Source organism: Rhinopithecus bieti, unplaced genomic scaffold (genome assembly GCF_001698545.2).
Source record: "Rhinopithecus bieti isolate Rb0 unplaced genomic scaffold, ASM169854v2 scaffold_23460, whole genome shotgun sequence".
Taxonomy (NCBI): domain Eukaryota; kingdom Metazoa; phylum Chordata; class Mammalia; order Primates; family Cercopithecidae; genus Rhinopithecus; species Rhinopithecus bieti.
The window spans coordinates 1,137,085-1,147,953 of record NW_016811040.1 but is presented as its reverse complement, the minus strand read 5'-3'; the positions used below and the strand labels follow the sequence as shown (position 1 = coordinate 1,147,953).

Sequence of the window (10,869 nt, the reverse complement as noted above, 5' to 3'; positions counted from 1 at the left end):
TCTCTCTCTTTTTTTAACCTCAGTTTTTCATTTACCTACACTTTATAACACCTGGTTTAATTTGTACAGAAGGATTAAGTTCATTACAAAGCTCAGAAACTCATCTTTGAGTTTTTAGGAACAGTAAGTACAAAAGTTGTCATGAATTGAGACTGAAAGACCTCATAGGTAAATCGGGTGGTACATTTTTAAAATAAAGAGTAAATAACACTTCAGAAAAATGTAGAATATGTTCATAAATGCACAAAGGGAGATAAAATGTCACTTTTTGTAATGTGGTTTCTTTCAGACTTTGACACTCATAAGTAAATGTTCAGAAGAAATAAATGTTAGGGCAAATCAGCTTTTGTGAGGGTTGCCAATGTGTAAATGTGGGATCTGCTGTACATCATGCTGCCCATTTACCTGCCTCTCTGCAGGAATTTCTTTTTGAGTATTAGGCCTTATTTCCCAAGAATAAATACAAAGACTTTTCAAACTATGAATACATACCACATGGTCTCTAAGCTACAGTTGTGCATTATACCCATGGAAGTTTTCTTTCTTAAATATTTAAACGAGATTTTCAGTTGTATAAAATAAGAATCTTAAATGTTAAGTTATGATGCTTTATTTAAGGGTGTCTAGTTTCCTTCCTTCTCTCTCCCTTCCTCCCTCTGTTTCCTTCCCAGCTAACTCACCTCCTTTCTTCCTTCTTCCCTTCCTCCTTCTTCCCTCCTTTCCTTCCTTCCTCATTCATTCTTAAAATGTTCATTTGAATGCTTAGATGTTAGATTGTCTCATTTCTGCCCTTTTGATTATTACTTATGAATCAAAGCACTAAGTCCCACTAAAAACTTAAGAACCAAATTATTATCTTCTTTTTTAGCCTATTATTCATTCAAACTTAATCTTTTTTCCCATTATTACAAGTTCTTACTAAAATGAGCACAGAAAAGCGTATCACTATATTGCGTCCTTTGAATTAAGATAGTCTCACATATATAGTATTTAGGGAAAAGACAGGGCTCATATTCTTTGGACCGGCTTCCTTATTTTGAAAAAATCTTCCATCACATCCCTAAACCATATGCAAATAGTCACAGAATTTGTAGACGAGCATTATGCAGAAAACCATTAACATGACTTTCAGTTTTCAAGGGAGAAAGTCAAAAATTCCACAGAAAATTAGAGCTGTTGGACTAAATGTTGGTCTATTAATAAGCAGGAAGAACAATTTCGCTATTTTCCCTGCTGAGTTAATATATAGTACGGCTGTCTTTCCTCCAGCAGTATTCTCCAGCTGGGTTACTTGGTCCTGGGAATTTCCTCTCAACATGCCCATTTCTGTCAACCAGCCATCAGACCTTCCTGAGGATAGTTAATATGACAGTGGCATGACATACTGAATTTTAATATGCAAATGACCTTCCCTGATGTCAGAAATGGGTCATAGATATGTGAAATCCATGAAAATAGTTGAGAACAGATTTAAAATAAGGAACATTCCTTATATTGCTATACAGTGTTCACCATGCTTTTACTGAAGTATGACTGTAAGTAGCTTGCTTTCAAGAATTTTTAATAATCATTTCTAAAGAACTGATTTTCCCTTTCATACTTTGTCTTTCATTGGCCAAATTTACAATCACCCTCTAACTAGCCACATGGCTGCCCATGACTCCCTCTGTCAAATTCAGAATTCTGCCTTTGCCTTCAAACTCAAGCCATTCCTGCTTTGATTTCCTTCTGTCTTACATCTGTCCTTGACCTTATTTTAGCTGTTTAGTTTGCCATTCTCTAAATTCACACCTTTCTGGCCCGCTTTTGCATGGGCTTCTTTGTCATTTATGTTTAACTAGTGGCATAGAGTCCTTCCCTGTCATCCGTTGGCTTGTGTTCTTCCTCTCCAAAGCAAGTGGCAGGGGTTTTCTTTCTCTGAAAGGGCATTTCTATGTTTAAATTTTAGTTTTCATACCCAGGACTTGCTGACTCTTGAACATTTAATATACATTTAGCCAAACAACCTGAATCTGTTATAAACATTCAAAGACCAAGTTTTATATTTTTATATGTTTTGTAATAACCTCATGACAGGTGCTTAATGGGTTGTGTTTATGTTCAGGGAATGAACTGTTAGGTTGTCAAGGTGGGAGGTATACAAGTCTATTTTAATAAAGACCCCTAACTAAAGGCTGCTTCTCTCGCCGATGAACAAACCGGGACAAGGCCTGCTTATCTGTGTATTTTAGCTTTCCTAATTGATAGCAAGTGCCTCTGAAAACTTGTTTATATAGTTATCTAATCATTAATTACCAACATTGTACATTTCATTCTGGTTAGCCTCTTTTGGTATCATTACTTTTCTCAGAGTTGAGTAGTGATCGTTTTTGTAATGGAGACTTTTAAAAGATTTTTTTAAAATAGCATTTTGATCCCTGGATTGTGTTTCTATCTGATTATGCTGATTATTTCATATATGTGAGTCTTTTTTAAAGTTAAGTTATACTTACATTTTTAATGATAAATCACCAATGAAAACCAAAAGAACTCAAGAGAGTCTGACCATTTCTGTACTTGGAATATGTCAGGGGTCAGTGCTCTGCAAATGGGACATGTGGAAAGAAGGATTCATAATTCAGTGGTCACCCAACTGGTATCATAAGAGTTTGAACTATAAAGAAGTACTTGCTTCTTGCTGACCAACAAGATTGCTACAGGTTTCAAAGAAAGAAAGAATTCATCATCAAGGGCAGGAAGGTACTTCATAAATAATTACCAAATGAAGTCATCATGATGACTAGTGCTCTCTCTCCTTGAAACCTGTAGCAATCTTGATAGTCAGCAAGAAGCAACTACTTTTCTCTTTATAGTCCAAACTCCTCCAATACCATTTGGGTGATCACTAAATTATGAAACCTTCATTCCCCATCTCCTCCGATTTGCAGAGCACTAACCCCTGACACATTCTATGGACCAAAATGATCAGGCTCTCTTGAGTTTTCTTGACTTTCATTGGTGATTTATTATCTAATGCCTACTCACCCCTTCCCATCCAGGACTCAGATCATAGAGTTTTGCTATATAGTACTTAAAATTTCCATTAAGCTTGAAATCATTCATTTCACAGAAGAGGGTCATGGTGTCCCGATTATAAACAGGATAGATAGAAATAAAGATATCCCTCTGTCATCATGAAAATGAACAGCTGGCAATTGAACTTATTAATATATTAACAGGACAAGATGAAACAAAGGTATTCCCTCTGTGATCAAACCCTCCCCTTACTGCAAAGAAGGGTGTAGCATGAGAAAGTTCTCTCCTAGGTTCACTGCAGGTTCACTTAGACCTGTTTGACTTGTTGAGATTATTTTAAGCTCAGGAGTTAATTTTTTTAAGTGGCTAAACCTAGTTCATTGTTACAGAGTACAAAATATTCAATCATACTTAAGGGTTGTTGGGGTTTTCTCATGGTAATGCATAATAATTGATAACATTCATTAATTGCTTCAGATTTCTTCCTAATTAAATTTTAAAATAAATGCATAGCTGCTCTTTGAAATTTGATTGATTTGACTTAAAACTAATTGGGAAGGGGAGTCTATGCCTGCTAATTTTATAATTAAAACACATGTTGCCAAAGTTTTCATCTACTTCTATTTTTTAATTCCTTCATTTCTTATAAAAATGGAGGCCATATTTGCATAACTGTGTCCCCTGTAATCATGGGAGACTGGGAAGTTGCAAAAAATACTTTTCAAGGACAACAACTATCTTGACCTTCTGCCTATTTCCTTGTAAAGATCTCTGTGATTATTTGGGCCCACCCAAATAATGCAGGATAAGCTCCCTGTCTCAAGATCCTTACCTCAATCACATGTATAAGTATTGCCATAGGAGGTAACTTATTCACAAGTTTCAGGATAAAGATATGGACATCTCTGAGGACCATGATTCAGCCGCCCACGCTCACATTATATTTCCCAGAACCATAGAGAGCACCCCACAAAGATTTGCTTAATATTGTTGAGTGATTAAATGATCCGGTTTCAATAACTCTCCATGAACTATACTTGTGAAGGAGAAATAGACTTCTGATGTCACCATCACAGTAGGCATTGCAGGCATTTTCAAGAGTATACTTCTTTTTTTTGAGAAAGATCTTTCCAATGTAGATAGTATTATGGAATGATAATTTAGCAGCAGCAGAATGCACTTTCGCAGAAACACACAAACACCATAATTCCTTTGACAATAACCCAGCATACTGACCTCTCTCCAAACCTGCTTTCTTTTTTGTTGTGGCCAGACTTTGAGTGGAAGGAAAGGAGATTGGCAGAGGTGAGCAGGAAGAGGCCAGAGCTGAAGGAGCAGAGAAGGAATTAGCCAGATTTGATAGAGAGATGGCTTCTGGGACAATTCTTTTCAGAGGCCAAGGTGGCTGATGGGACACTCACTCCACTCATTTCCCTCTGAGATCATGCAGTAAAATTAGAGGAACATAAAAGGCAAAGGCTTCCTTACGTCCTTAGAAGGTCATGACGAGTGTGTCGAGCTTCTGATTTCTCATGACAATATTGTTTTTATTCTTTAATAAATTTTATTCTGATATTCAGTGTATAAAATAAAAATTGCCTAGTTTAGTATTTAGAGATAGCTGCTGTAACATTTTGGCATATTTCCTTCCAGTTTTTTTCTCTGCATATATGGTTACATCACAGAATCACAATTATGGTCTAGACAAAGTTTTATATCTTACTTACGTTCACTTGACTGGGAAAATGTTCTCATGACATTAAATATTTTTCAAAACATGATTTTTCAATGACTGTATAATATTGTACTTTTGGATGTACCTCTATGGTTGAATGTTTATGCTTCTGCCTAGAATGAATGATATGGCCTTGAATAGCTTTGCATTACATCTTTTTTCACCTTTTAATTGTTTCTATTGGACAGTTCCTAGGAGAGGCAATCAAAGGGCATGGACGTTTTTATGATTCTTCATAGATGTGGCCAAAGATATTAATTTACACAGCTACTGTCAGTGTCGTGACTATTTCTCCTCACATTCAACAGCATTAAGCATCAGTTTTTAAAAAAAAAAAATTCTAAAATTTCAGATGCTTATTGGATAATTATAAGGATTTTTGGTAACTTGTTGATCTATGTTCTTTGCCCATTTATCCATTGAGATGTTAACATTTTGCTTATGAACTATCTTTGTGTGTTATGTCTCTGGAAATTATTTTTCTAGTTTGGTGTTTGCCTTTTGAGTATTTTTTTTTTTTTGAGGCAGAGTCTCGCTCTGTCGCCCGGGCTGGAGTACTGTGGCCTGATCTCAGCTCACTGCAAGCTCCGCCTCCCGGGTTCACGCCATTCTCCTGCCTCAGCCTCCCGAGTAGCTGGGACTACAGGTGCCTGCCACCTCGCCCGGCTAGTTTTGTATTTTTTAGTAGAGATGGGGTTTCACCGTGTTCACCAGGATGGTCTCGATCTCCTGACCTCGTGATCCGCCCGTCTCGGCCTCCCAAAGTGCTGGGATTACAGGCTTGAGCCACCGCGCCCGGCCTGCCTTTTGAGTATTATACTCTCTGATATATAAATGTGTTTCACCTTTGCTACTCCAGTCAAATCTACTATTACTCTCTGACACATTTCACTACCTTTATGTTTAGAAATTATTTGCTAGGCTCAATAGCTGATAAATAACCACCTGTATTTTACATAATCCTTTATTATTTTATTTTAAAATTTAACATACCATTTATGTGTATTTATTTTAACATATAGTATGAGATAGCAACATATTAAATTTTTAAAATAGTTTTAAAATTATTTAAATAGTTAATTCAATGCCATTTATAAAATGAATGCTCTTTTCTTCACTGATTTTTTATTAAATCCATCTTTTAATTGGTATATACATTTTTGTATCTGGGTTATTTCTGTAACCATCTATTAATTATTGTAGCAGAACCATATCATAGTTTATATGTCCCATTATAATTTGTATTGTAGTCTGTTTCTGACGTGGTGGCCCCTAACTCTTTCATTTTTCTGTATTGTAAATTTATTTTAGCAGTTATTGTCTCAGCATTCTTTAAGGTGAGTATTGGAATTAATTTTCAAATTTAAAAAATATTGGGCTGTAAATGACGAATTGATGGGTGCTGACGAGTTGATGGGTGCAGCACACCAATATGGCACAGGTATACATATGTAACAAACCTGCACGTTGTGCACATGTACCCTAGAACTTAAAGTATAATAAAAAATATATATATATTGGGCTGGGCACAGTGGCTCATACCTCTATAATCCCAGCACTTTGGGAGGCTGAGGCAGGTGGATCGCTTGAGGTCAGGAGTTCAAGACAGCCTGACCAACATGGTAAAACCCCATCTCTACTAAAAATACAAAATTAGGCAGGCGTAGTGGCACACACCTGTAGTCCCAGCTACTTGAGAGGCTTGAACCCTAAGGCAGGAGGTTGCAGTGAGCCGAGATCACACCACTGCACTCCAGCCCGGGCAACAAGAGTGAAACTCCATCTCCAAAAACAAAACAAAACAAAACTTGTTGTACTTTTTATAGAATTATGTGCAAATTATGAATTATTTTGGAAAAGTTTGCATCTTCACAATTTTCAATCATTTCAAAATATCTCTTTGTTTTTTCAAGTCTTATGAGATGTGACAAAAAAATCATTTCTTTGTAGAGGTCCTGCATTTTTTTAGGTTATTCCTAGGTATTAGATATTTTATTTAATTATTTTGAGATTATTTAAAATATTGTTTTCTAATTGGTGGTTACTGTTATATGAAAGCTATTGCTTTTAATATTTTCTCTTTTGATTCTATTTATTTGTTAATGATAATTATTTTTCACTTAGTTCTCCTTTTATTTATAAACAATTGCATTATAATCAAATAATGATGCTATCATCTTTCCAAATAATGTATCTCTTCTTTGTTGATTATGTCCTATAACATTAGCCAGAATTTCCACAACAGTGTTCAAAATACTCACTGGCATTCTACTCTTATCTTGTTTCTGATTTTAATAGCTATTTATTTGATGACAGATTTTTTTCTAACTATGTTAAAGAAATTTTGTTGCATTCCTAATATGCTGAGATTTTTTACATAAAAAATCGGTTTTGGAATGCTGTAAAATGCCTTTGGGTGATTTTGGTAAATTACCATCCATGAGGAGAATATAACATGGAAGCCAGAGTATGGAATTTATGACCAGACAGAGCTGGAGTTAAATTATACCTCCCCCTCTTAGAATTGTATAACATTAAGCAATTTATTTATTCCCTTCCAATTTCAGTCTCTTCCTCTGTAATATGAAGATAATCATGTAAATATCTTGTGAGGATATTATGAGTATCCAGTAAGAATTATTTATAATGTGTTTAACACCAGACTTGATACGGAGTATCATAGTTTCTTTTAAATTAATTCATAAGTTTTGCCTTTGATCTATTAAAATGGTGCACTATAATTACAGATTTCCTAATATTTAATCATCTTTTTATTCTTGGACTAAAGCCTACTTGGCCCTGATGAAATGTTTTCTTAACTTACTGCTGTATTCCATATTTGTTTGAGATTATTGCATCAATTTTCATAATGATTTGGTCCTTAGTTGAATTGTTATGCTATCTTATTAGCTTTGATATCAAAATTATGTAAACTTTATGTAATGATTAGAAGGATTTTATCATTTTCTGTGTTCTGCACCTATGGAAATTATATTTTCATGGGCAATTTTTTTTCTCTGAAATTCTCTGTATCGGGATTACTTTTTGAACTAGATAATACTTTTATTCCTTTTAAAGATTTTTGCTGTTATTGTTTCTATTTGTTGGTGTCAGATTGTTTTCTCTAATTAATTCATCTATTCAGTGTTTCTACTTCTATTTGTGGCAATTTTGGTAATTCATATTATACCTAAAAAGTGTCCTTCTGTCATATTTTTTGTTTGTTTGTTTCTTTGAGACAGACTCTCGCTCTGTTGCCAGGCTGGAGTGCTGGCGTGATCTTGGCTCACTGCAATCTCCACCTCCCAGGTTCAAGCAGTTCTCCTGCCTCAGCCTCCCAAGTAACTGGGATTATAGGCACATGCCACCACACCCAGCTAATTTTTGTATTTTTAGTAGAGACAGAGTTTCACCGTTGTTGGCCAGGATGGTCTCGACCTCCTGACCTAGTGATCCACCCGCCTCAGCCTCCCAAAGTCCTGGGATTATAGAAGTGAGCCACTGTGCCTGGCACCTTACTTCTGTGACATAATCTTGTAGTGATTAGACCTGAGTTTTTTGTTTTTGTTTTTGTTTTTTTGAGATGGAGTTTCACTCTTGTTGCCCATGCTGGCGTGCAATGGTGTGATCTCAGCTCACCGCAACCTCTGCCTCCCAGGTTCAAGCAATTCTCCTGCCTCAGCCTCCCGAGTAGCTGGGATTACAGGCGTGTGCCACTACACCCGGCTAATTTTGTATTTTTTAGTAGAATAATACATGTTGGTCAGGCTGGTCTTGAACTCCCGACCTCAGGTAATCTGCCCGCCTTGGCCTTCCAAAGTGCTAAGGTATGAGCCACTACACCTGGCTAGACCTTAGTTTTAAAATATTTTTGACTCTGCCACCTCAAAAGTAGTAATTGTTAATCAGCAATCATGTATTCAGTGCCTCAAGGGTCACCCTTACAAGAGTGGTAGGTACTTATTTTTTTCCAAGACTGCGAACCATTGCAGAATATTCTACCTGGATTCATATCCCAGCTCCACCACTAACAACCTGTGTAAACTCCAACAAGTTACTTGAATTTTCTATGCCATGGTTTCCTCATCTGATTGTGAGGATATGAAGCTCTGAGATCAGTGCCTTGTGTGGCATATAATAAGTAGCTTATATATAGTATTATTATTATATTTAAAAATAAACACTGTGGTTGCTCTTGAGGATACAGGGTATAGACACAGTTGTGAATGGAAAACTCAAAGACAAATTGAACATTGAAGTACTTTTTACTTGTAACGTTTGGAGGGCTGTCCAGCCTTTAGAAACATGGGAGTCCCTGAGAAAAGGATACTACAGGTATTTAAAGAAAAAAAAAAATTAGCCCACAAAGTTACAGTTAATCTGTTCAAAATCCTCATTGCTGAAAAAGTGGCAGTTCTCACGTGCTTAACCTGTCTGGGTCCTCACATATCTGCAGATATCTATTTTAAAGTCAGAGATAAAGATTTTTTTCTTGAGGGAGCCAGCAACTTACAGGAAAGGGGCTTAAGTCTTTTAAAAATGTTTTTGAATGGGGAGACTAGAGTGAGATAGGGTGTTTCTGTTTTGGAAGGAGTCTCTAAAGACGCAAACATATTTTTGTTTCATCTGTTGTTGGTATGTGAAGGACACAATCACAAGGACAACAGGGCAAGGTGTAGTTTTGCTTTCTCACAGTGGTCATGTAGGCAAACGGGATGGGTAAACTATAAACAGAATCAAGTGTATATATGGATTATGCTATGTTTTACATTTATTGCCTCAGCTCATTCAATAATACTCTCTCCAAGTGCCATGCCTCCTAGAATACTTTCTTAACCACTATTACGTATAACATTTTCTTGTACCTCCCCACAGGGACAGGCATCTGTTAATGTGCCTCCATTGCTTTCAGTATAATATTCAAACTCCATAGCAGGGCACAAAAGGCCTCTCCAGGCCCCTCCTCTACCACAGTTCCTCACTATGCCTCAGCCATGTTAAGTCATTGTGACAGGTGGAATTCTGGGATGGCTCCAAAGATTACTATCCAATGGTGTACACACGGTCTCTAATCTCCTTTCTTTGCTTGGCCTGGACTTGTGAATATGATAATCACTCCCTTGACTACTTTACTTAGTATAGGACTCCATTTTAGCAGAATGAAGAGTATTTCCCCTATTGGCCTTGAGGAGCAAATTGCCATACAGTGGAGAAAGCCACATGGCACAGAATGGTAGGTGGCCTTTAGGAACTGAGAACAGCCCTCGCTTGCAGCCAGCAAAAGTAGGGATCTCTGTCCTGCAACTGCAAAGAACTGAATTCCACCAACAGCCAGTGAGATTAGGAGACCCCAAGCCATAGCTGGATTTGCAGCTTCAGCTAACATCTTGATTTCAGCCTGGTGAGATCCTGAACAAAGGGCTGAACTCACTTGAGCCCAGACTCCTGACCTATAGAAACTGTGAAATAACTTTTGGTCTTTTAAGCTGTTAATTTGGTAGGAATTTGTCATGGCAGCAATAGATAACTAATTTAGTCATTTAGTCTCTTGTATTCTCTTATCTCTGATCACCTTAGTACAATTGTATTAGTACAATTTGTATTCCATGTGTCCCTATCCAGAGCTTAGTCATCATCCCTTTCACCCCCTCATACTTGTCAACTTCTTCTACATGGAAAAAAAAATGATCTTTTTATTCTGAAATTATATTCTATATACCTAGAATATACACGGAATGACCTCTGAGTCATTCTGGCCTTTGTCTCCTTGGATTATTTTTATTTGTAAAACTACTACTGGATGTATATTCTGTTTTTATATTCTAATAAATGCATGTAACAACAAATATTTCATAAACTATTTTGTATTCTTCACAACTCAGTATATCAAAATACATATCTGGAGAAATGTATTGATCATAACATTGAGGCTGAGTCTTGAAAAAGGCATGAATCAAACTGTGTGTGTGCTAGAATGGCTCCTGTGTGGGGCTGGTCTCTAATGGTGGGCTATGAGGATCCGCTCTTAGCCCCATCAAGGTACTGTTTTCTATCAATAATTTTGATGAGGGTATAGATAATATATGTGTCAGCGTTATGATTGACTTGAAACCTGGAAG

At 36.5% G+C, this 10,869-nt stretch overlaps 1 protein-coding gene across 6 annotated transcripts in view; it reads left to right on the top strand.

The window, feature by feature from the left end:
* Positions 1-10,869, top strand: part of THRB (thyroid hormone receptor beta) — a 377,294-nt gene that overhangs the window by 46,561 nt on the left and 319,864 nt on the right. The window lies entirely within an intron of this gene.